Genomic DNA, 23,550 nt, shown 5'->3' with positions numbered 1-23,550 from the left:
AAAGCTTGACAAGAACAACTTCCAAGCATGGAAGTTTAGAATGACGAATTTCCTTATGGGAAAAGGATATTGGGAATTTGTTGCAGGAAATGAAGAAGAACCAGTTCTTCCTGATGTTCCCAATCAATAGCAAATGCAAGCATTTAAAGCATGGCATGAGAGAGCCAGGAAAGTTATGTATTGGCTGTCTATCAGCATTTCAGACTCTATGATTGTGCATATTCAGGATGCAAGTATGCCAAAGGAGGCATGGGATACTTTGTCAAAAATGTATAGCACAAATACGCAAGCCAGGAAAATGCAGCTCAAGCAAGAGTTGCACAATGTGCAAAGAGAAAATATGAGCATCAACGACTACCACATGAAGGTGAAGAAGATTGCAGATGCACTTGCTTCCATTGGGTCACCAGTGGAAGATGATGATTTAGTTTTTGTGACCTTGAATGGTCTAGGAAAGGATTATGCACAGTTTCGGACATCCATTTCAGTTCGTGAAAGATTTCCTGATTTTGAGGAGTTGATTTCTCTTCTAATTTCTAAGGAACAGAGAAATGGTGGTGCATCTTCTTCAGGAGAAACTTCAAAAGAAGCTGTCTTCTACTCAAATGCTGGAAGAGGTAGAGGCAGAGGTAGAGGAGGCTGATATGGAGGCCGTGGTAGAAATCAGAATATGCAGCAAACTCAAGAAAACCAGTCCTATGGAGGAGGACGTGGTAACTCTAGAGGCAGGGGGAGCCAAAGAGGTCGTGGTGGATGGCAAAGAGGCCAAAATGCAAACAGTAATGTTGAATGCTACTATTGTGGTAAAATGGGTCATATGGCTAAAGACTGCTATAAAAAGCAGAATGACATCATGAATGGAAAACTGCAACAAGGAAATTATGCATCCTCTAGTAGACAGGGTGATGACAGAAATGAGCATCTGTTTATGGTGCAGCACATGAACAATTCTGTGACAAGTGCAGAAGAAAGCAATGATGTATGGTATGTTGACTCAGGTGCATCAAACCACATGATAGGTCATGCAGAATGGAGGGAGGATGCAAGGAAAATGGAAAAACCAGGATTTGTGGAGACTGATGATGATACTGCACATCCTATTGTGCAGATTGGAAAAATTCCCTTGTCTATGCAGGATGGGAAAAAGAAATACCTGTCCGATGTATTTCATGTCCCAAATATCACCAAGAATCTGGTTTCTGTTGGTCAAATGGTTGAATAGGGCTTGCAGGTCAGATTTAATCCTCATGGATGCTTTGTTGAGGATATGAAAAATAAAGGTCGCTTGATAGCAAAAGGAAAGAAGAAGGGCAGAATGTTTACGTTGGACCAGACATGTCTGAATTGAGTACAGCAATGTTTGCACATGGGACCAGTGTAGTTGCAGTTATTGATATCTGGCATAAACGCATTGGTCATGTTAATGTACAACGACTTAAATCAATGCAGGCCCAAAATATTGTTGCAGGTTTGCCGAAATTCAAGGTTGCAGAAATGCATAAGGTATGTGAAGCCTGTTAGTTTGGAAAACAGGCAAGGAAACCATTTCCTAGACATGTTCAAGAGAGTGAGAAGCCATTGGAATTAATCCACTCTGATGTGTGGACTTCTAAAGCTGCATCTCTTGGAGGCTGTCATTATTTTGTCACTTTTATTGATGACTATAGCAGAAAAGTTTGGGTGTATTTTATGAAAAAGAAAAGTGAAGTTTTTGGGCATTTCAAAACTCTTAAAGCTATGGTTGAAAAAGAAACAGGCCTGCAGATAAAATGCCTAAGGTCAGATGGAGGGGGAGAGTACCTCTCAAATGAGTTTGCAAGGTTCCTGCAGGAGCATGGCATAAAGCAGCGATATTCATGCAGTTATACCCCACAACAAAATGGAATTGCAGAAAGGAAAAATAGGCATATTGGAGAGGTATCTCGTGCCATGCTCAATGAAAAAGACTTGCCAGATTTTTATTGGGCTGAAGCAGTTGCTACAGCAGTCTACATAATGAACAGGACTCCCACTGCAGCAATATATGGAATGACTCCAGAGGAGAGGTATACTGGTAGGAAACCAAATATTTCTCATTTGAAAATTTTTGGTTGCATTGCCCATGTACATGTGCCAGATGAGTTGAGATCCAAGTTGGATCCAAAAGCTGAGAAGTGCATCTTTATTGGTTACTCTCTGCAGCAAAAAGGGTATAGATGCTATAACCCTTCTACTCGTAAGTTTATAGTGAGCAGAGATGTTGTTTTTTATGAGATGAGTAGCTGGTATAAACCAGTAAATGTGATTGATGATGTAGATGCACAAAATGGTAATGCTGCACAGAATTCACAGCAGCAGTCACAAAATATTAGTGGATCTGGAGCGTCCTCTAGCAGTGGTCCACATTCTTCGCCATGGACAGGCAGATTGAGATCAGGAGAATCTTCTCAAAGTAATGCAGATAGTGGTATGCAGGTATCACGAAAAGGAAAAGAGAAGGTTGATCAGCCCATGTTTGATGTGAATGCAGGTCACTCTTATGTGGATGGTGAATCCAGTGGCTCAGAACAGAGCATTGATGATGAGTTGGGTATTCCTTCTATTGTTACACCTGGAGTAAGGAAGACCAGGGATGTTTTGAGAGCACCTGGGAGTGAACCTACTTTGTGTAGGTCTACGAGAGCTAGGTATCCTGTGGATAGGCTGAAATATGATGGATTTACAGCCATTCACTATGCATATATGGTCAAAGTGATACAGGAACCAGAACCCACTTCTTTTGAGCAAGCCATGGGAAAAGAAAAATGGGAGAAAGCCATGGATGAAGAAATGGATGCCTTGGAAGCAAATGCTACATGGGAGTTAGTACCTTTGCCTAAAGGTAAGAATGCAATTGGTTGTAAGTGGGTTTATAAGGTGAAGCACAATGCAAATGGTTCTGTGAATAGATACAAGGCAAGATTAGTAGTCAAGGGGTATGCACAAACATATGGCATTGACTATGAAGAAACATTCAGTCCGGTTGCAAGGATGGCAACCGTAAGAGCAGTCATTGCTATGGCTGCATCAAAGGGATGGTCTTTACATCAGATGGATGTAAAGAATGCCTTCTTGCATGGTGATTTGCAAGAAGAGGTCTATATGGAGCAGCCACCAGGTTATGTGCATACTGTTCATCCTGAGTTTGTTTGCAGGTTGAAGAAAGCCTTGTATGGCTTGAAGCAAGCACCTAGAGCATGGTCTGACAAGATAGGACAGTATCTTGTCACTATTGGCTTTCAGATTTCCAAGGCAGATTTCTCACTTTATGTGAGAAAAACAGAGAAAGGTATTATGCTACTTGTCATTTATGTTGATGATTTGATTATGACATGTGACAGTGATGAAGATATCCTTCATGTGAAAATGCTATTGAAGCAGAAGTTTGAGATGAAGGATTTGGGAGAGCTGCGTTATTTCTTGGGCATTGAGGTGATTAGATCACCAAGTGGGATACAGTTCTTGCAGAGGCAGTATGGATTGGACATGCTGTCCAAATATGGGATGACAGGCTGTAAGCCTATTTCAGTTTCCTTTGGAGCAGAATGTGAAGCTGAGCACAGATGCAGGTGAGCTTCTAGAAGACCCTAGTATGTACAGACGCATAGTAGGAAGTTTGATTTATATGACTATTACCAGGCCAGATTTGAGCTATGCTGTTGGATTGGTAAGTCAATTTATGCAGGCTCCAAGGAAACCACATTTGGATGCGGCTAGACGCATACTCAGGTATGTGAAGTCCACATTGCAGTATGGACTATTTTATGAGACTGGGGTTCAGATACAGTTGCATGGATACACTGATGCTGATTGGGCTGGTAGTATTTCTGATAGACGATCTACCAGTGGATATGTGTTCTCTTTTGGGAGTGCTGCAGTCACTTGGAGCAGCAAGAAATAGCCTACAGTTGCCTTATCGAGCACAGAGGCTGAGTACAGGGGTGCAGCAATGGCTGCATGTGAGGTAGCTTGCTTGCATAAGCTACTTTATGATATGCATCAGTCTACAGATGGACCAGTTGTCATTTATTGTGACAACATGAGTAGTATACACTTGGCAAATAACCCAGTCTATCATGCTAGAACAAAGCACATTGAGGTGCATTATCACTATGTGTGAGAGAGGGTTTTACTAGGTCTTATTGATCTAGTTTATGTCAGCACAGAGGATCAGGTAGCTGACATATTCACGAAGGCATTGGGCGCAGAGAAGCTGCGCAAGTTCAGAGACCTGCTTGGTGTGTAGGAATTGGGATTGAGCTCGAGGGGGAGTGTTGAGATATCGAGCTCCACTCGTGATACGCCAGGGTGACCGTTGTGTATTTATGTCACCGACTTGTCAGTTGTTGCAGATGCGGTTGGTACACCACCCATGAATAATAGCTACATGATAGCTATCCTTATCTACTCTAGTTCGTGGCTCAGTTAGTATGCCACCTTAGTTAGTTGAGTTTGGTTTTGAGACCCATATAGAGGGTTCTTTTATTTCTTTGTACTTGAGTTCTTTTTGGCTTACACAACTAAGAAGAGGAAAACTGTTTTCAGCCTCCACCCTTGTGTGTATTCCCCCATTGTGCAAGCAAGAAAGCTTCAAGTGAGACTCCTTCCTTCTCTCCGACAATCTTGACATGTCCTTATGGGACATAGCCGTGGCCTGCTGAATAGCCTCGCTAGGTTGTGAGGGTACAACTTCCTCCCTTTTTGGAGAGTCTAGCTATTTCCTTCTGTTTAACTCCTCCAGCCTAGACTTTAGGCGCTTTGGAAGTGCTGGAGTTGTCAATGAAGTTGGTTGCGACACCTCCTCCACATGTAAACTACTAAGGACACATTTTGCAAGGGGCATTGTCACGGCCAAGGGCTGTGACTGCTGTGATCCCTGATTGGAAGTAGTAGTAGCTAGTTCAGTGGACTTGCTACTATTGGTGGATTGCGGTGTCAAGTCCTTAGGTCGATTGGAAGTGGTAGTGTCTTTTGTTGCCCTTAGAGCATTCACTTGCTAGACATGGTGGATTGCACATGCATATCCTTAGGTTGAGAGCTAAGGGTGGTGTCGTGTCCCACCTCTTGGACATTTGGAAGCTCTGATGTAGGAAGATATTGGGATTGAGTAGCCGCACTTGACGACTGTTGTGCTTCCTGTATCCATTTAGGGGAAGAGGGTATAGGAGACTTGGGACTCCTAAGTGGCTTTGACACTGGTTGGGAGTTTGCTCGTGGTGGCTGTTAGATGATTTTGCTATTTGCTTTGTTGAGAATTTAACATTGCCATGAGCAATGTTGTGCCTATGATACCTACTGTCCTCTTGGGGAGTCAAAGGCTCCTTGGGTACTAGTGGCTTTTACGTATCCTCAACGATTACATCTGATATCTGCTTGTCAAGCACGATAGGCTGAGGATCTACCCTTTGATTGGTCCCATTTGGTTTCTTGATTTCGACCATGAGGGGCTCAGTCACTCCATTGTTGTTGACTCGAGACTTGGTTTTTCATTTAGATCTTCTCCTACACTTCTTTGCTCTTGATACTATCTGGCCTTCAGTCGACAATGGAGGTTTAGCAAGGGGTTTTGGCACCCAAATCCATCGGTTACCTGTGTAATACCCTTGAGCACATAGAATGCTTTGAATATCCATTGTGGCGTTGTGCTGACCCGCCATCGATGCCTTCGTCTATAAGGCTTGGGCTTCTTTTGGGGTCTTCTATGATATTTGTAAGTCCAAAGCCCATCCTTGGCATTGTCTCTTGACCTTATTGTTTCAGGCATGGCCTCACTCCACTAGTTCTTGTTGTTCGACTTGTGCTTGTATCAACTCTTCCAACAAGTCCTTGCTCTCATTAGCAGGCTTGACTGTTATGTCAACACCCTCCTTGCCTTTCCCTCGAGGTTCGATGAGGTCACCCTTGCTAAAGCTTGTGACTATCCTCACACCCGATAGTGTCAAGTGCATCCTCTTTGCTACATAGTTGGCCTCACACTTGGTTGCCCTTTTGAAGGGTCTTCCTAGGAGGGTTTCCTTCCCGTAATTAGCACTATTTGGAGGAGCATGAAATAGGATAGGCAAGCTTTCAGTTTTAATTGTCGCAAGGATTTTGCACTTCCCTATGAGTGCTTGTGGGTGTCCCCCGTAAGGGCTAAGAGTTGCATTAGTTGGTGTGAGCTCTGGTTGGCCCAGTAGGGTCCATGGTTCATAGGTCAAGACATTAAAATCCGCTCCTTCATCAATCAAAGCATCGATAGTATGCTCTCTTTTCGTAGTGAGTTTAACCCTAAGATAAGCAGGTGGTACTATGTCTTCATCTTCCAAGTCTTGGCTTGTAAATTTAAGCCTTCTAACAAATGCCCTTGAGTCCCCAACTGCACGACCAGATGTGCATTCTCCACTGGTGTCTTGGATCGGTCAGCACAGTGCTATTCAAGGAGCATCTATCATCAGGACTGTCATATCTAGTCATTCTCACTATTGTAGCTTGATGTTGTTGCTTTCCGCTTTGACTAGATGTAGTCCAAATGCAACACGTATGTGTTTTTGCAATGTGGCCTTTTTGCCCTTGTTGGCTAGGTGGGCCCATTGAGGTTCTAAGGTCTTTGTTTGTCTCTGTTTGGGTACGGGATTTTGGTGGCTCTTTTGCAAGTGAGAATCCATGCTCGTGTAGAGCCATTACTACACTAGGGTCTATTTTGGAGGACTTGTTATGGTGCGCGTTTTCTCTCCAACCTACTCGGGGGAGGTGTGGAGAGGGCCCCTATGCAAGGGTTGGGGGGGTCAGAGATGTGAACAGGGTGGCCATGACTGTCAGGCAGGTTTAAAAACCCTATATTTTAAGTTCTGGTGAAGTGGTCCAATTCTGGGACTCAGACAGGGTGGTCGGATTCTGGGACTCGGACAGGGTGGTTCGATTCCGGGACTCGGACAGGGTGGTCCAATTTTGAGACTCGGACAAGGTGGTCCGATTGTGAAAATCGGATAGTCCGATTTCTACTTTGGTTCGATTTCCCTAGTCGGATAGGGGGGTCCAACTCCTACGATAGGACGAGTGGTCTGATTGTGGCGCTAGGACTAATGGTCCAATTTTCACACTATGAAGAGTGGTCCGATCCTTGCAGGTGGTCCAATTCTCACAGTTTGATGATCTGACTCCAGCAGTCAGACGGGATGATCTGATTCTCGCAGTTGGACGGGGTGGTCCAATTCTCACAGTCGGACGGTCCACTCCAGAAATTGGGTGGTCTGATTCTGTGAATCAGACCCAGACAGGTGCAAAACACTACAAGGAAATGCCAGACATACCTGGAATCACTGTGGTGCTCAAATCGAACGTCACTCCAGAATTTGTGCCCCTATTTCCCTGTTTCCAGCAGCAACAGTAGAACCCTTTCTGTTTTCCTTCTTTTTCCTATCCTAATCTTAACCTAATGCACAAAAAAATCAAAAACAGAGATGGAGATGAATGGTCCTACTCTAATATTCAACAACAAATCAAAATACTTACTTGCTCCAAGGATTAAAACCTCCTAAATCTCCTAACTATCTCGAGCACCGCTTCAAGCTGCATATCCTACTTCTATGCTCGATTCGATGTGCGCGGTGCTCGAGGCTCTATTCCGTTGGTCCTAGCAACGGAACCAAAATGAAGGGGAGCTACGGAGCTCTACCGCGAGGCCTATGGATTGCTTATTGACCAAGCATTTCAAGCCGAGCGGCCATGGCTACCTCTCACATAGCCGATGCGCAATGCTTACCTTACAGGTATAGTGAGCTTACCTTGATGCTCGATCGAGTTCCCTCCTCTCTCTTGCACTCCGGTAGCTCCATGACCCTTGCGGCAAGCTCAAGCAATCTCAAGCCCTCTCCGTCAAGCTCCATCCTCCATAGCCGCGTGAGAAAAGAGAAGAGAAGAGAAGAAGAGAAGATGAAGAGAGAAGACGGGGAGCTTCTTTTCCATGATCCCTCACTCTCACACACTCACTCCCTCACTCCCTCACACTCCCTCAATCCCTCACTCAAGCACAAGCAAGAAGGCAAGAAACAAGAGAAGAAGAAGAAGAAGCTTTGGCCACACACAAGAATGAGCTTCTCATTCACTTTTCAACTTTATATACAAAACCCTAAATCCCTTTTGGGTAGTCATCCCCTTATCCCCTTTTTTACATGGCCGGCCATGGCTTAGGCCCTTTTTCCCATTGTCCTTCTATCTTCCTAGCTTCCTTCCTATCGCCCATCTACCTTTACAAATTGCACGGGTGAGAGCCAGCACTCCTTAAATTAAATCATGATGCGCTTGCGCTCTTTTACAAAAGTATTGACTTGTGCTTTTCCTTGTGCGCCTTTCTCCCTTATTTAGGACTTTTCTGCGCTTCTTGTGTTTCTAGATTTTCCTTGTGTGCCTTTGTCTTCCGTTTCACTTTTCCTTGGCATTTTTCTTCTGCTTTAGCTTTTCCAAAATTTCCACCTTGTTTGTCTGACAGTTAACAGCATTTAAGTATCTCTCAGAGCAGTACAAGTTGCCGGATAACTCTATCATCATTGTTGATGAAGCTCAACCAAGTTCAAAGTGGATCTTGCCAGAGATTGATGCATCTCAAATCTATGGAGAAAACAGAATCTTCAAGTTCAAAGCATCTACCATGTTTATAAAAGACCAAGGTATTTTAACTGTTGGGGACTCTCTCTCAGAAGATCAGCATGTTAATTTGTTGTCTTTAGTTTATCCCAAAATCCAAAAGCAACAAAATAAAAGAATACCCCTACCTACACCTAGACTATATTGCTATAGGCATTATTCCTCTGTTTCAAAAAGGATTAAATGCATCTTGCATGGCAGCAATCTTAGACACTCGCCACTTAGAATTACAAGATATGATTATAGGAGTTGCGGTCTCACCTCTGTCAAATGGCCCAATATTTTTTGAGCTTAGACCTAATTATGTTATAACTGTCGATGATCCTTACCTCTCAGACCTTCTTATGCTACATATTTGAACCCTAGGATTGCAAATGAAAGCATCCTCGGCACATCTAGCTATCCAGTATAGAATGGTATTTCGTTGTATGTCTATACCAAGGGTAATTGAAGGAGTTAATTCTTCAACAGATAAAGGCAAGACCATCATTATGAAATCTGTTGAGATCACACAAAGGTTCTTACCTGACTTTGTAAACTGGTCAAAAATAGAGCTACCTACAGAGTGGCACCTTGATATTAGTTCCATAAGGAAAAAGGAATTACTTCCTCCTAAGATGAAAAATACTATTGCTCCCATAAAAACAGTCGCTACCAAATCCTCCAGAACATTCAAAGACCGTCATACAACCAACTGAAGGTTTCTCCCTCACAAAGAACAAACCTTCTCAAATTCCATACACAGCCTTGTTCTCATGATCAAGTGGTACATGGAGTGTGTCAGCATTGCAAGAAGCTTATTGAACAAGCTTCATCCTCTGTTCTTAATGTCATTCAAACTTTTGAATATGAAGAAAATAACTATAAAGTCACCCCTTATCTATGTCCTCAAAATGGTCACTCTTGAACACCAGAATTATAGGCAACCAATTGGACACATTTGGCTCTTTCAAGACTCATAGACAAGATGGATTCTCTTCAGCAGATTGCAAACCCATTACTTGTCTTATGCTAGTAGATACAGAAAAGTACTGTTGTAAAGCCAGCTAATGTTTCTTTGGTAGTAGTATACACACCAAGTATGGCAATAGACTATTCTACATTTTCTAACAAGAGGCTCCACAAAGGGTGGACATCACACTTTTCCTCTCCAGCAGGTGCATTGAATATGCATACATCATGTAGATTAGTAGTTTTATCTCTTCTAGTGTCTTCCCATCAATGGACCATATAGGAAATGAGCCAACCTTCTCTAGGATGCCAATCTTCTTATTCTATCTCTTCTTCGTTAGCTGTTTGCCAAGAATTGGAGGAATTTGTTGTAGCAGAAGCTTCTGAGTCAGAGGATACTATCTCAGTAACAGAATCAATGTCATACTCACTGTCATAAGAGTATTCAGTGTCCGAATAACTGTCATATGAATTACAGCTGTCATAATCAATGTGACGTTGCATCATATTGACTTTGGCGGCATTTCTTATTCTTTCTTCTTTGGGCATATGTTAGCCAGATGAGAAGGACTTCCACAAATGAAACATTTCAATTCCTTTAATTTGGATTCATACATCCCTAATGTTTCCATATAGGCTTGGCATCAAGCTCCACATTGATGTGATGTTGACAAAGAGGGATAAATAACCTTTAAGCCTTTGTAAGACCAAGCAAAAACATCCATGGTTATGAAGGGTTAATAGATCCTCCCTTGAAAGACTATTGCCCATTTTGAGATGTCTTTTTGTGCCATCTACATCAATAAAATTCAACTACTTTTCACCCTCTACCTCTCTAATGAAGGTTCCATGGACTAGTTTTGGATGCAGGTCAAACTCCTTCAAGGGAGTAGCTTCTTCCTCTAATGCTCCACTAGAGTCATCTTTCTCTATTTTTTGCTACAACTCTGTATAACCTTTGGATGTTGAAATGGTATGAGGGTTGTCTCTTATGTGAGTTGTGGGATACTCACTTCTTGACTTGAAGACATCTTTTGAGGATGCATCCAGGAATGTAACATGATAGGGACCTTCTAAGGTTTTTTGATGCTATGGGTTTGGTGTTGTTTGTCTCTTCCACTTTATGCACATCCTCTACATGTATTATAGGCCATTGACAAGCCCAAAAGGGACCATGGTCATTCCATCCAACAGTAGGGGTTTTTCATCCTCTAAAGCCTTGATTATGTCCTCACATGAACATTCTCTTCTAATAGAATAGATTCTTGTTCTTCGTTGCTTTCATTATCATCTTTGGATTCATCATCTTCCTCTTTAGGCTTTATCTCTGCTTCTATAGAGGCACTGTAAGAGAAGAATAGGCTCTCTATTTCTACTTATGATTCTCTCTCAAACTCTATTGTGGCTATGTAACAGGGAGAGTAGTACATCCATGCCTCTCTCTCACTATTAGAGATAATTTCAAACGCCATTCCAAGTTCTGGTAGGAGATATTCACCTATTAACAATGACTTTGTATCTTTTGCAGGTGGAGCCATGGCCTTTCTGTTGAAAGATAAGCATAGGAACTCTCCCTAAATTAGAGAGGATAAGGGTAGATAGGTGTAAAAGGGCTGGAGGACAGGGGAAATCCTAACCCTAACTCCTCTAGTGGCTATATAAACATCCTAAAGTACACACTCATGTGTAGAGGAGAGTGTACTAGTTGTACTTTCAACAACTAACTAAACAAGATCTTGTCTTGTATTTGAGCTCTCTCTCTTCCTCTTGTGCACACTCTCTCAATCCTTAAACTCTGATTTGCAACATGGTATCAGATCCTTCTCTGATCTCTTTAGCTTCCTATACCCTCAGCTTCACTAAGTGCACATGATTTTCCATCATCTTCATCTTTTACCTCTTGCGTCCATAGCCAACAAACCAGACCCACCTCTGATGGAGGACTTGGGGAGAAAAAAGGAGGAGGTCTTAGCTCAAGGCCCCTTCTAAGGAACTCTTCCCTAGCTCAAGGCATAGCAGCACATCACCATAAACCTCCACATTAGTCACACAAAAGGACAACATTACATCAAACTTAGAATCGGCACAGTTCTTGGCAGCGTAATGTTTCCAGGCTTGGCGTGGGGCATGGGTAGGCAATGCAATATCCTTGGCTACCATAGGGCTTTCATAGCCCCCCTAGTGGGCCATCTCTCCCTAAGAGTTCTTGGGGAAATTTCATCTCTGTTGGCTACTAGAAGCACAACCCTAACTGTCAGTTTCTTGGTAGCCATAGCCAAGAAGCTTCAAGCTTCTTCAACTTTGAAATTTTTCAATGCTTGGTCGTTAACAGTGATTTTAATCACTAAGTTAACTCTTTTTGAGTTAGTCACTAATCTAGGAGCCTTATCTCAGAGGTTATTGCACTTGGAAAGTTATCCTCAAGCTCATCAAGACCTACATCTACCATCTCTAGCAACATGAGCTACAGATGAGTGCTTGTAAGCACTAAGGCACATTGCTCAATCAGTATTGCTAGTGATACTTACAAAATCTGAATGTTTTTGTGATATTTTTGCTACGAAATATTAAAGTCCTGCAATCCACACAAAAAAGTAAACTAAAATAATCTCCCATATCGGTAAAATGTTGGTGGTTAAGTGCTTACCATGCGCGCGTCAATAAACTCTAGCCCGCATGGAGCACAAGAGGCCGAGGCTAAAAACCCATAATCAGCACGGGAACACCCTTCACGGGAAAAAAGAGGGATAATGGTTAAATTTTGGCAAATTTTTTTATTGATAACCCCTCCCCCTCAGCCGATGCATGGCGGGGAGAGGGAGTGTGGGAAGAGCAGGAGTTATGTGGAGAAGAGAGGGGAGCATCCCACTAGCCATGTGTGTGGCTATCTCCCCCCCTTTATCCTATATGACCCCCCCTTGAAGCTTGTGAGGGGGGGAAAAAGGACATGCTGTTGCTGCCGTGCTGTCCGTCGGCCCTGAGGAAGCGTCACCAACTACTGCTGCTGCCGCCCAGGCTGTCGTCTCACCATCACCATCATCATAATCGTCATCATCGCCACCGTCCTCTCCTTCATCCTCTCCATCATCTCGCTCTTTTTCCACGACTTCTGTCAGAAGCCAGAAGCTTAGAAGATTCTTTGGAAGCTTCTAATTTTAAGCCTCCTTAAGCCCTATTCTCCAGTGCCTTTCTCAGGGTTTTAAACCCAAGTATCCAAGGCCCGTGTCCTGCGTGGGAGAGGGAGATCGCGGACTGTGAGACTTCGGGACACGTGAGTAATCCAAGGGGGAGTTTCTATGGTGAAATTCACTGCATAATGGCTCCTAAGACAAAGACGCGAGGCGCACACGCGAGAGCTTCTACTCCGAGTTTGCGTGTGGACAACACCCCGAATGTCAATGCCCAAGTTCTTATAAATTGATTCCGCATGAAAAGAATGCACTAGGCATGTCCAATTCTCGAAGGCAAGTTTTTTCACATTTGAAAATTTTAATTGCTCACCGATTTACAAGATTTAGTTGCATGATGTGCATTTGAAATTGCTTGCACTTCCAAGTTGCAATCCTAAACGCATATTGCATAAGTTAAAAGACGGACTTGTCTAAATGCATCCTTGATTGCCTCGCTAAAAAGAACAGTGCATAATGCATTTAGAATCAGATATTCACATGGAATGTTGTATCTTGAATTTATTTACATCTCTTAGAAAAATTATTTGCATCTCTTCTAGGAAAGATCACCTCTTGTCGCATGACAATTAGATCAAATAGGTAAATCGCTTGTAATGGTGTAACGCAAATGATGATCACCTCAATGCACTAGGTAGAGCTAAGCCGCAATAAAATTCTGCCTAGTATCGCACTTGAGAAACCGACTTAATATTTCCGACCTCAAAGGTCCTACCCACATTCACGGAATGTTAGGGTTAGTTAAATGCCCATACAAGAACGATCTAGGGATTTTACCCTAAGGATCAATTGACCAAATACTAGATTTCCATTTGAATTTAGAAACCCTAGGGCCAAACGTTGTCAGCCTAGTAGGGTTAGGGTTGGGTTGGGTGAAGAGGATTCCCAAACCCTACATCTTGACCGAAGGTATTCTTGACCCGGGAATACCGTGTGATGGGAGAAATAACCCCACAAGTTAGGGCTGACACTTGTCTCGTGCAACAAGTTGCAACGTTGCATGATTTTGTGACTAAACCACAAAATAGTATTGCCACTCCTTAAACAAGGTTGGCAGGTTCTAAGTACAAGTTTAATTTGCAAGAGGATGAGTAGTCATCCTGCTTCATCACCCTTCCTTGGGCTGATTTGCCAAGTTAGGGAAATTATGAATTACCTAGCAAGCAATTGACCAATCAAGCTAGGGCAACGAGGTTGTCCAGGAGTTATTGACCTTCATGTAAGGAAACCTAAGGTATTTATTAATTTGGGTTAACAGGGTATAAACCCTGACCCAAGGAATGAGGGTAAACAAGCAACTTAGCTTACGAAACCCTTGGGATCTTGCCAAGTCGCAATTGTTCCTGGATCGAATGTTGGATGCATTCGGAGAGAAGGAATTATACCTTAGGAGTTGGCTGAACAAATGACCACTGGATTGATTGTGTTTGTACAGTTAGGAGAATTGTTTGTACTTCTTTGCTCAAGGAACTAATGCTGAAGAATAATTAATGCTTCACGTTAAGGCATGGAGGGAGAGGTAGCATCAGTTACCCCCGATTGTTTGCCTGACCCTATCCAAGGGGGTTGTTAACCGAGCCGGGTACGTGGACCAAACCCGCCGTGAGAGGTCTCTCTATGGGTGCTACTTGGAGCAAGAGGACGCTTGGGTGCCAGGGGGGCTCTGGCCATAAATCCCTTGCCTCCGGATCTTGCACAAGAGGCCGATATTGGATCTCGAGGGCCGCATACTAGTCTACAGGTGGAAACTTGGAAACACGATCCTTGAGGATTGCTGGAATTGCCTTCGGGTGGATTATGGATTAGCCTTCGGGCTGGATTATATGATGTATTCCAAAGACTGATAAATAAAGATCAAATGTTGAAAAGGAACTTGCTTGACATTGTTTTTCTATGTCACTGCTTAAGTTACGTGAAAGAACCGGTGATTAATTGGCTAATTAAGGAAGCTATTATTGCTTGTCAAACTAAATGTGGTTGGTAATTAGATAACTAAAGCAACCTAAGGAAAGTGCGGTGGATGTGACCATGGGTTCGTCCTATGAAAGGGTGGTCTCGGTTGGCCGGGAACTTTTCTCAACAGTATTAGCAGCAAGGTAACGATGACTTAGAATCTAGAAAGCTAGAGTCCCAATTTATGCTATTTTAGGGGAAGGGAATGGGACTATGCCTTATGGGCAGAGAGATTGAGCTTCGCATCCCTCTCGTTTCCCATTCTCCTTGAATCAAGTGCAGTATAAATCTGCTTCCACCCTAATGTGTCTTCACAAGTAGTTTCGTCTGGGGCTCGACACACTAGTTACCTCCGAGGAATTTGACCATTAGAAAAACCCTGATTTAGGTCGATCCTAAGTGGGAACATTCGGAATGCTTCCGCTATGTGGCAGACTCGGGAAGACCTAGATCGCAAACCCCGTGACATTCCATGGGAGTGTCGGGCAGTGCTTTCTGGACTCTCTTCCCGATGGGCTGCTAAGACGTGTCCTACAAGTGGAAAGGTGGACACATTACAGTTGGTATCAGAGTGAACCAATGAGATCTAATATTTTCAAGGAAACTTAATGAGATGAAATAGAGAAAATGTTGTTGTTAAGAACATTTCTGTACTTATTGATGCTGGCCTGCATAGTCGCGAAGCATGGAACAAATTCTGGGTGTTCTAGGTTATATTTATGACTGTGATGTGTGCTTCGGATTATCAATGAAGGCTAGGTATGATGAATATCCTAGACCGCATCTATAACCCTTTGCCCCTATACATGGAACAGAGATGGACGGGTGATTCAGGAATTTATTACATAGCTTCCCACCGACTTGCGTACGTTCGGACCAACTTGAAAAGAATCAAGTGGATGGAGAACTTAAAGATCGTGAAGCTATTCATCTTTGTTGAGGCTCATGCAAATGCAACCCTACATGTTGATGATCGAAAGGTCAAGTAGAACAAGTATGTGTATGAGGAAGTGACTCGAATAATCCCTGCCAACAGAATCAAGGTGTTGGGACGTTATGAGAAGAACATGTATCAAAGGAAAGGATACCCTAATCTTCCTATGAGCTATCGATTCCTAAAAATCCATGACCCCACTCCATAATATTACTCAGTTCCCATAGTAGCTGAATGTAACACAATCTGAATCTCTCCGAATTGATGTGCCAATCAGCTTGTTCTATCTTCCCAAATAATATACTCAAAAGGGCTATGCCCATATGAATGAAATAGACCTTTTTTTCAATGATTATCTTGGTTGTAAGTGTTGTTAAAGGAGTTAAGTGATTAGGTCACTTGGCTAAAAGCCAAACTAGGCATGAAATGTAATGTGAGAAATGCTTAGCAAGTTTTCAACGTAAAGAATCTTATTGCCCAGGCACAACCTCAAGTGCAAATTCCTAGTCCGACCCCTACACCAAGTACAACAGTAATCCAAGAGAAGAAGTTCCTTCTCAAGCAGATCAAACCACCTGAATTCGATGGTAAGGGAAGGACCGTCCAAACTTATGCCGATATCTGGATCGAATCCATGGAGGATTATTTTGAAGCAGTAGGTACTACACCTGCTAACCAGGCTATGCTCGCCAAGTTGAAACTTACCGGCGAAGCAAGACTTTGGTGGAAACAATAGTGCAGAGACAAAAGGATATTGGAAGGGTTAGTTACATGGGAAAAGCTTAAAAGAGCTATGCAAGGGAGATATTTACCACCTGCCTACCACACGCAGAAGATGAACGAGTTCTATGAACTGAAGCAGCTTGGACTATTGCTTGATGCATACTATTCAAAGTTCGTCTCTCTTTTGAAGTATGCGCCACAAATGGATATGACAGAACAGGTGTCAAATTTTTGTGCCGGATTAAACCCACCCATAAACACCCACCTGAAATCAATGCGCCCAACAGACTTTCAGGACGCTCTCATTCGAGCTGCACCAATAATATAGGAGGTGCATACCAAGCCAAGAAATATCAAGACTTGGTCTTACAGAGATCAGAACAAGGGAGTGTATAGGTCCCAAGCTAAGGGAAAGCGGGGCCAAAGTCAGGGACAAAGGAAGAAAGCTAGGACCAACACTGTCAATAATTTCGCTCCTACCCAAGGTAATGGTCGCAATATCTGTTGCTTCCATTGCAACGAGCTTGGTCACTTTAAAAGGCAGTGTCCCAAGCTTAGCGGAGGACAACGTTAAGGACCATACCAAGGAACCATCCGTGGCTAAGGATCCACTGTCATGGCTAGAGGGAGAACCTCCAGTGTTGCCAACAAGGAGATGTGTGATGAAGAAGATCCAACCCTAGAAGCTGACATTGAGAGGGCAACGGTTCATGTCACCCTTCACAAGAAACGCTCGAATCGCCAATTCTCGATGATTCAGACTCCATCAAATTATCAAGGTAAAAGCTTCAAAACCTTGATTGATTGTGGCAGTACACATTCCTTCATTTCACCAGTTTGTGCAAGAAGATTAGGAGTAGCCACAAAAGATGCACCTACCTTACTTGTGTAATTAGCAAATGGTCATGAGGTCACTTGTACCAGGCAAACTGCTAAGGTGGAATTCGTGCTGGGTGGAAAGTTGAATTCAGTCAAATTCAGGGTTACGAACCTAGGTGTCCACGAGTGTTTGCTCGGAATGGATTGGCTCAAACCTAATGATGCCCACATTCACTGTGGAAAGGGCCAAGTTTCCTTTAGAAATTCTGAAGGGAAATTGGTCACAACCCAAGGAGAGGCTGGTATGCCAAAAATTCAACTGGTCAAAGCATCTCGGATAATGAAAGGAGTTAGAAAAGGGCTATCTATCTATTTGATCAAGCTAAATAAGCTAGATCAAAATCAGGAGTCTAGTGAAGAACCTTCATGGCTAAAGGAGTATGCAGACGTATTTCCTGAAGAGCTGACAGAACTCTCTCCTTAAAGGGAAGTCAATCACAAAATCAAGCTAGCGCCAGGAGCTGCACCAATCGCAAAGAGACCATATAGGATGTCCATCATGGAAGCGATTGAGCTGAAGGAGCAACTCAAGCAACTGTTAGTCCAAGGCTACATCCGTTCTAGCAGTTCACCATGGGGAGCTCCAGTGTTGTTCCAGAAGAAGAATGATGGAATGCTTCGGTTATGCATTGACTACAAAGGATTGAATCAATCAACCATTAAGAACAAATATCCCATTCCAAGGATAGATGAACTTATTGACCATCTTCAAGGTGCAAAGATCTTCTCCAAGATTGATCTCAGGTCTGGATATTATCAGATAAGGATCAAGGAAGAAGATATCCCAAAGATAGCATTCAACACAAGGTATGGGCACTTTGAATTCCTAGTCATGTCATTCGGGCTGACAAATGCTCCTGCCACCTTCAATAGGTTAATGTAGGATATCTTTAGGCCCTACCTTGATGACTTCCTACTTGTCTTTGACAATACCCTAATCTACTCCAAACAGGAAGAAGATCATGAACCCCAGCTTCGCATCGTCCTTGAGATAATGAGGGCACACAAGCTTTATGCCAAGAAGAAGAAGTGAGCATTTTTCAAGCGATAGATTGAATATATGCGATTCATTGTATCAGCGGATGGAGTTTTAGTAGATTCGGCCAAGGTTAGAGACGTTCTAGAGTGGCCAATGCCACCAACAACTGTCAAAGAAATACGTAGTTTTCTTGGATTGACAGGATGGTATAGAGTCTTTATCAAAAACTATGCCCTGATTGCAGCACCTCTGACGGATCTACTGAAGAAGCAAGTATCAATTGTATGGTCACCTGCTGAACATTCCAGCTTTGACAAACTAAAGCAAAGCTTGGCATCAGCACCCATCCTGAAACTTCCGAATCTTAGTAAGGAGTTTGAAGTGATAACTGATGCTAGCACACTTGCCTTAGGATGTGTGCTTATGCAAGAAGGTCATCCCGTAGCATACTCTTCAAGGAAATTGAAGAGCCATGAAAGGAACTATACTACCCACGATCTGGAGCTGTTAGCTGTCATCCATGCTCTCAAGCTTTGGAGACACTACTTGCAAGGTAACAAGTTTACCCTAGTGATGTGGATCATAAAAGTATTAAATGGGTTTTTACCCAGAATGAGCTCAATATGAGGCAACGTCAATGGATTGAAGTGCTGGAGGAATATGATTTTGAAATCAAATACTGGGCTGGAAAGGAGAATGTAGTTGCCGATGCACTCAGTTGTAAGGCATTTCTGAATTCTCTGATTTTGCAAGATCCATCAACAGTAAGATCTTTAGCCACAAAGGTATCCATGCCAAACAACCCAATTCTTGAGCTAGCTAGAGAAGAGGCATGCCATGATTCAACCTATTAGAAGTTGCTAAGGGAGATCCCTATCAAGGATCAAGTCTCGAAGCTACAAACAAAGTATCAAGAATTCTCTATCAATAATGGGCTTGTCTTATAGAATGAGATTATGTATACTGGCAAGCCAATCACTTAAGCAGAAGATACTTTGGAAAGCCCATGACTCCCCTTTCTTAGGACATCCTAGCTATGCCAAGACCCTCAATATGGTCAGAAAGAGCTATTATTGGGAGAGGCTCAAAGGTGACATTCTCAAATATGTCACAGAATGTTTGTCTTGTCAACACATTAAGGCTGAACATGTCAAAATGCTAGGGAAATTGCAACCACTTGACATTCCCCAAATGAAATGGGAATTCATTAGTATGGATTTTCTTGTTGGCTTGCCCCAAGTTCAGGGAGGATACAAATCCATTATGGTCGTGGTGGATATGCTCACCAAGGTTGCACACATTATCCCTGTAAAGACAAACTATAAAGCCTCAAACATCGCAAGGTTATTTAACAAGGAGATATTCAAACTGCATGGTGACTCTCTCTTCATATCACACTTCTGGAGAGCTATCTTCGAGGCCATTGGGACTCAACTCTATTTCAGTACAGCCTATCATCCCCAAACTGATGGTCAAACAGAATGAGTCAACCAAGTCATTGAGGATATGCTTAGGGCACATTGTTGCCACGAACCCAAAAAGGGGATTCAATATTTGCCACTGGTTGAGTTTGCCTACAATGCTTCCTACCAACAAAGCATTCAGATGACCCCTTTTCAAGCATTGTATGGGCACGATTGTTGTAGTCCTTTGAGCTTTTCGAATCCAACCTTGAGGGTTGAAGCTTCAAAGTAGATGCTGGAAGACATGGACGACCAAATCAAGTCAATAAGACAAGACATCCAACCTTGAGGGTTGAAGCTTCAAAGCAGATGCTGGAAGACATGGACAACCAAATCAAGTCAATAAGACAAGACATCCAAGCCACCAAGGATAGACAAAAGGCTTACGCTGACTTGAAATGTCAAGACAGATCCTTCATTGAAGGAGATATGGTCTTCATTTGCGTACATCCAAAGAAGAGTTCCCTATCCTTGGGGGAATGTAAAAAGCTAAGTCCAAGGTATTGTGGACCCTACAAGATATGTTCTTCATTCGCATATGTCCAAAGAAGAGTTCCCTATCCTTGGGGGAATGTAAAAAGCTAAGTCCAAGGTATTGTGGATCCTACAAGTTCCTCAAGTGCCAAGGGCCTAATGCTTACAAACTTCAACTCCCTGAGAACCTAAAAGTTCATAATGTATTCCATATCAGTCTACTAAAAAAGTATGTACCTAACCCTAGTCATGTGCTTGATGATCAACAAGTTGTAATGCCTAGCCAAGGAGTCCTTGAGCTACGGCATGATAGGATCTTAGATGTTAGGGAGAGGCATTTGAGATCCAAAACCTTGAGAGAATACCTCGTCCAGTGGAAAGATTATCCCGAAGAGGATGCCACTTGGATGGATGAAAGTACTCTCAACCAACAATACCCCCAGTTCTTCTCGAGATGAGGACATCTCGATTCCTCTAAGGGAAGAGAATGTAATATTTCCGCTACAAAATATTGAAGACCCGTAATCCACACAAAAAAGAAAACTAAAATAATCTCCTGCATTAGTAAAATGTTGGTGGTTAAGTGCTTACCCCATGTGCACGTCAATAAACTCTAGCCCACATGGAGCATAAGAGACCGAGGCTAAAAACCCGTAGGCTGCACGGGAACACCCTTCACGGGAAAAAAGAGGGATAATGGTTAAATTTTGGCAATTTTTTTAATTGATAACCCCTCCCCCTAAGCCGATGCATGGCGGGGAGAGGGAGTGTGGGAAGAGCAGGAGTTATGTGGAGAAGAGAGGGGAGCATGCCACTAGCCACATGTGTGGCTATCTCCTCCCCCCTTTATCCTATATGACCCCCCCTGAAGCTTGTGAGGGGGGGAGAAAGGATGTGCTATTGCTGTCGTTTGGAGACGCTGTGCTACTTGTCGCCACCCTGAGGAAGCGCTGCCAACTACTGCTGCTGCCGCCCAGGCTGTCGCCTCACCATCACCATCATCATAATCGTCATCATCACCACTGTCCTCTCCTTCATCCTCTCCATCATCACACTCTTTTTCCATGACTTATGTCAGAAGCCAAAATCTTAGAAGATTCTTTGGAAGCTTCTAATTTTAAGCCTCCTTAAGCCCTATTCTCCCATACCTTTCCCGGGGTTTTAAACCCAAGTCTCTAAGGCCCGTGTCCTGCGCGGGAGAGGGAGATCGCGGACTGTGAGACTTCGGAACACGTGAGTAATCCAAGGGGGAGTTGCTGCGACAAAATTCGCTGCATAATGGCTCCTAAGCCAAAGACGCGAGGCACACATGCGGGAGCTTCTACTCCGAGTTCCCGTGTGGACAACACCCCGAACCTCAATGCACAGGTTCTTAAAAATTTATTCCGCATGAAAAGAATGCACTAGGCATGTCCAATTCTCGTAGGAAAGTTTAATCACATTTGGAAATTTTAATTGCTCGCCGATTTACAAGATTTAGTTGCATGATTTGCATTTGAAATTGCTTGCACTTCCAAGTTGCAATCCTTAACGCATATTGCATAAGTTAAAAGGTGGACTTGTTTAAATGCATCCTTGATTGCCTTGCAAAAAAGAACAGCGCATAATGCATTTAGGTAATAATTTCCTAGCTGTGTTTCACGTATAAAATCATCATAGACGCCCATTGAATGATGTCCAAATGGTCACAATGCACGGAAAATTGCACGTGAAGATGGTTGCATTTTAAGTTAGGTTAAGTGCTAAAGGAGGATTAATTAAATTTTAGACTCATGGTATTCGCTCATGCATGGAGTTCTTTTATCGAAGTTTGTATTTAGAAAAGGATGCATTTCATATTAAAGCTTGAATTCAATGCATTAAACGAAGGGTTTATGGGCATAGTTCTTGATGTAAATCAAGTAGGGTTTATATGAGTAGCCCTAAATTGTCAATCATTATAGCTTAGGCAAGGAAAAGAAATGGTTATTGTAAATCTTATAGTTGCATAGAAGGAAAAAGTCTATGAATCGCATATTCACATGGAATGTTGTATCTTGAATTTATTTACATCTCTTAGGAAAAGTATTTGCATCTCTTCTAAGGAAAGATCACCTCTTGTCGCATGACAATTAGATCAATTAGGTGAATCACTTGTAATGGTGTAACTCAAATGATGATCACCTCAATGCACTAGGTAGAGCTAAGCTGTGATAAAATTATGTCTAGTATCGCACTCTGGAAAGTGACTTAATATTTTCGACCTCAAAGGTCCTACCCACATTCACGGAATGTTAGGGTTAGTTAAACGCCCATGCAAGAACGATCTAGGGATTTTGCCCTAAGGATCAATTGACCAAATACTAGACTTCCATTTGAATTTAGAAACCCTAGGGCCAAACGTTGTCGGCCTAATAGGGTTAGGGTTGGGTTGGGTCAAGAGGATTCCCAAACCCTACATCTTGACTGAAGGTATTCTTAACCCGAGAATACCGTGTGATGAGAGAAATAATCCCACAAGTTAGGTGTGACACTTGTCTCGTGCAACAAGTTGCAACATCGCATGATTTTGTGACTAAACCACAAAATAGTATTACCACTCCTTAAACAAGGTTGGCAGATTCTAAGTACAAGTTTAATTTGCAAGAGGATGAGTAGTCATCTTGCTTCATCACCCTTCCTTGGGCTGATTTGCCAAGTTAGGAAAATTATGAATTACCTAGCAAGCAATTGACCAATCAAGTTAGGGCAATGAGGTTGTCCAGGAATTATTGACCTTAATGTAAGGAAACCTAAGGTATTTGTTAATTTGGGTTAACAGGGTATAAACCCTAACCCAAGGAATGAGGGTAAACAAGCAACTTAGCTTATGAAACCCTTGGGATCTTGCCAAGTCACAATTGATCCCGGATCGAATGCTGGATGCATTCGGAGAGAAGGAATTATACCTTAGCAATTGGTCGAACAAACGACCACTCGATTGATTATGTTTGTACAGTTAGGAGAATTGTTTGTACTTCTTTGCTCAAGGAACTAATGCTAAAGAATAATTAATGCTTCAGGTTGAAGGCCAGGAGGGAGAGGAAGCATCAATTACCCCCGACTGTCTGCCTGACCCTATCCAAGGGGGTTGTTAGCTGCACCGTGTACGTGGATGGAACCTGTCGCGAGAGGTCTCTCCGTGGGTGCTACTTGGAGTAGGAGGACGCTTGGGTGCCAAGAGGGGGCTCTGGCCGTAAATCCCTTCCCTCCGGACCTTGCACAAGAGGCTGAGATTGGATCTTCAGGCCCACATATACTAGTCTACGGGCGGAAAGTTGGAATAGCGATCCCTAAGGATTGCTGGAATTGCCTTCAGGCAGATTATGGATTAGCCTTCGGGCTAGA

The sequence above is a fragment of the Lygodium microphyllum genome, chromosome 25 (assembly GCF_053477565.2).
Source record: "Lygodium microphyllum isolate KBCC chromosome 25, Lygodium_microphyllum_v1.1.10, whole genome shotgun sequence".
NCBI classification, from domain to species: Eukaryota; Viridiplantae; Streptophyta; class Polypodiopsida; order Schizaeales; family Lygodiaceae; genus Lygodium; species Lygodium microphyllum.
Note: the sequence above shows the minus strand (reverse complement) of the source record.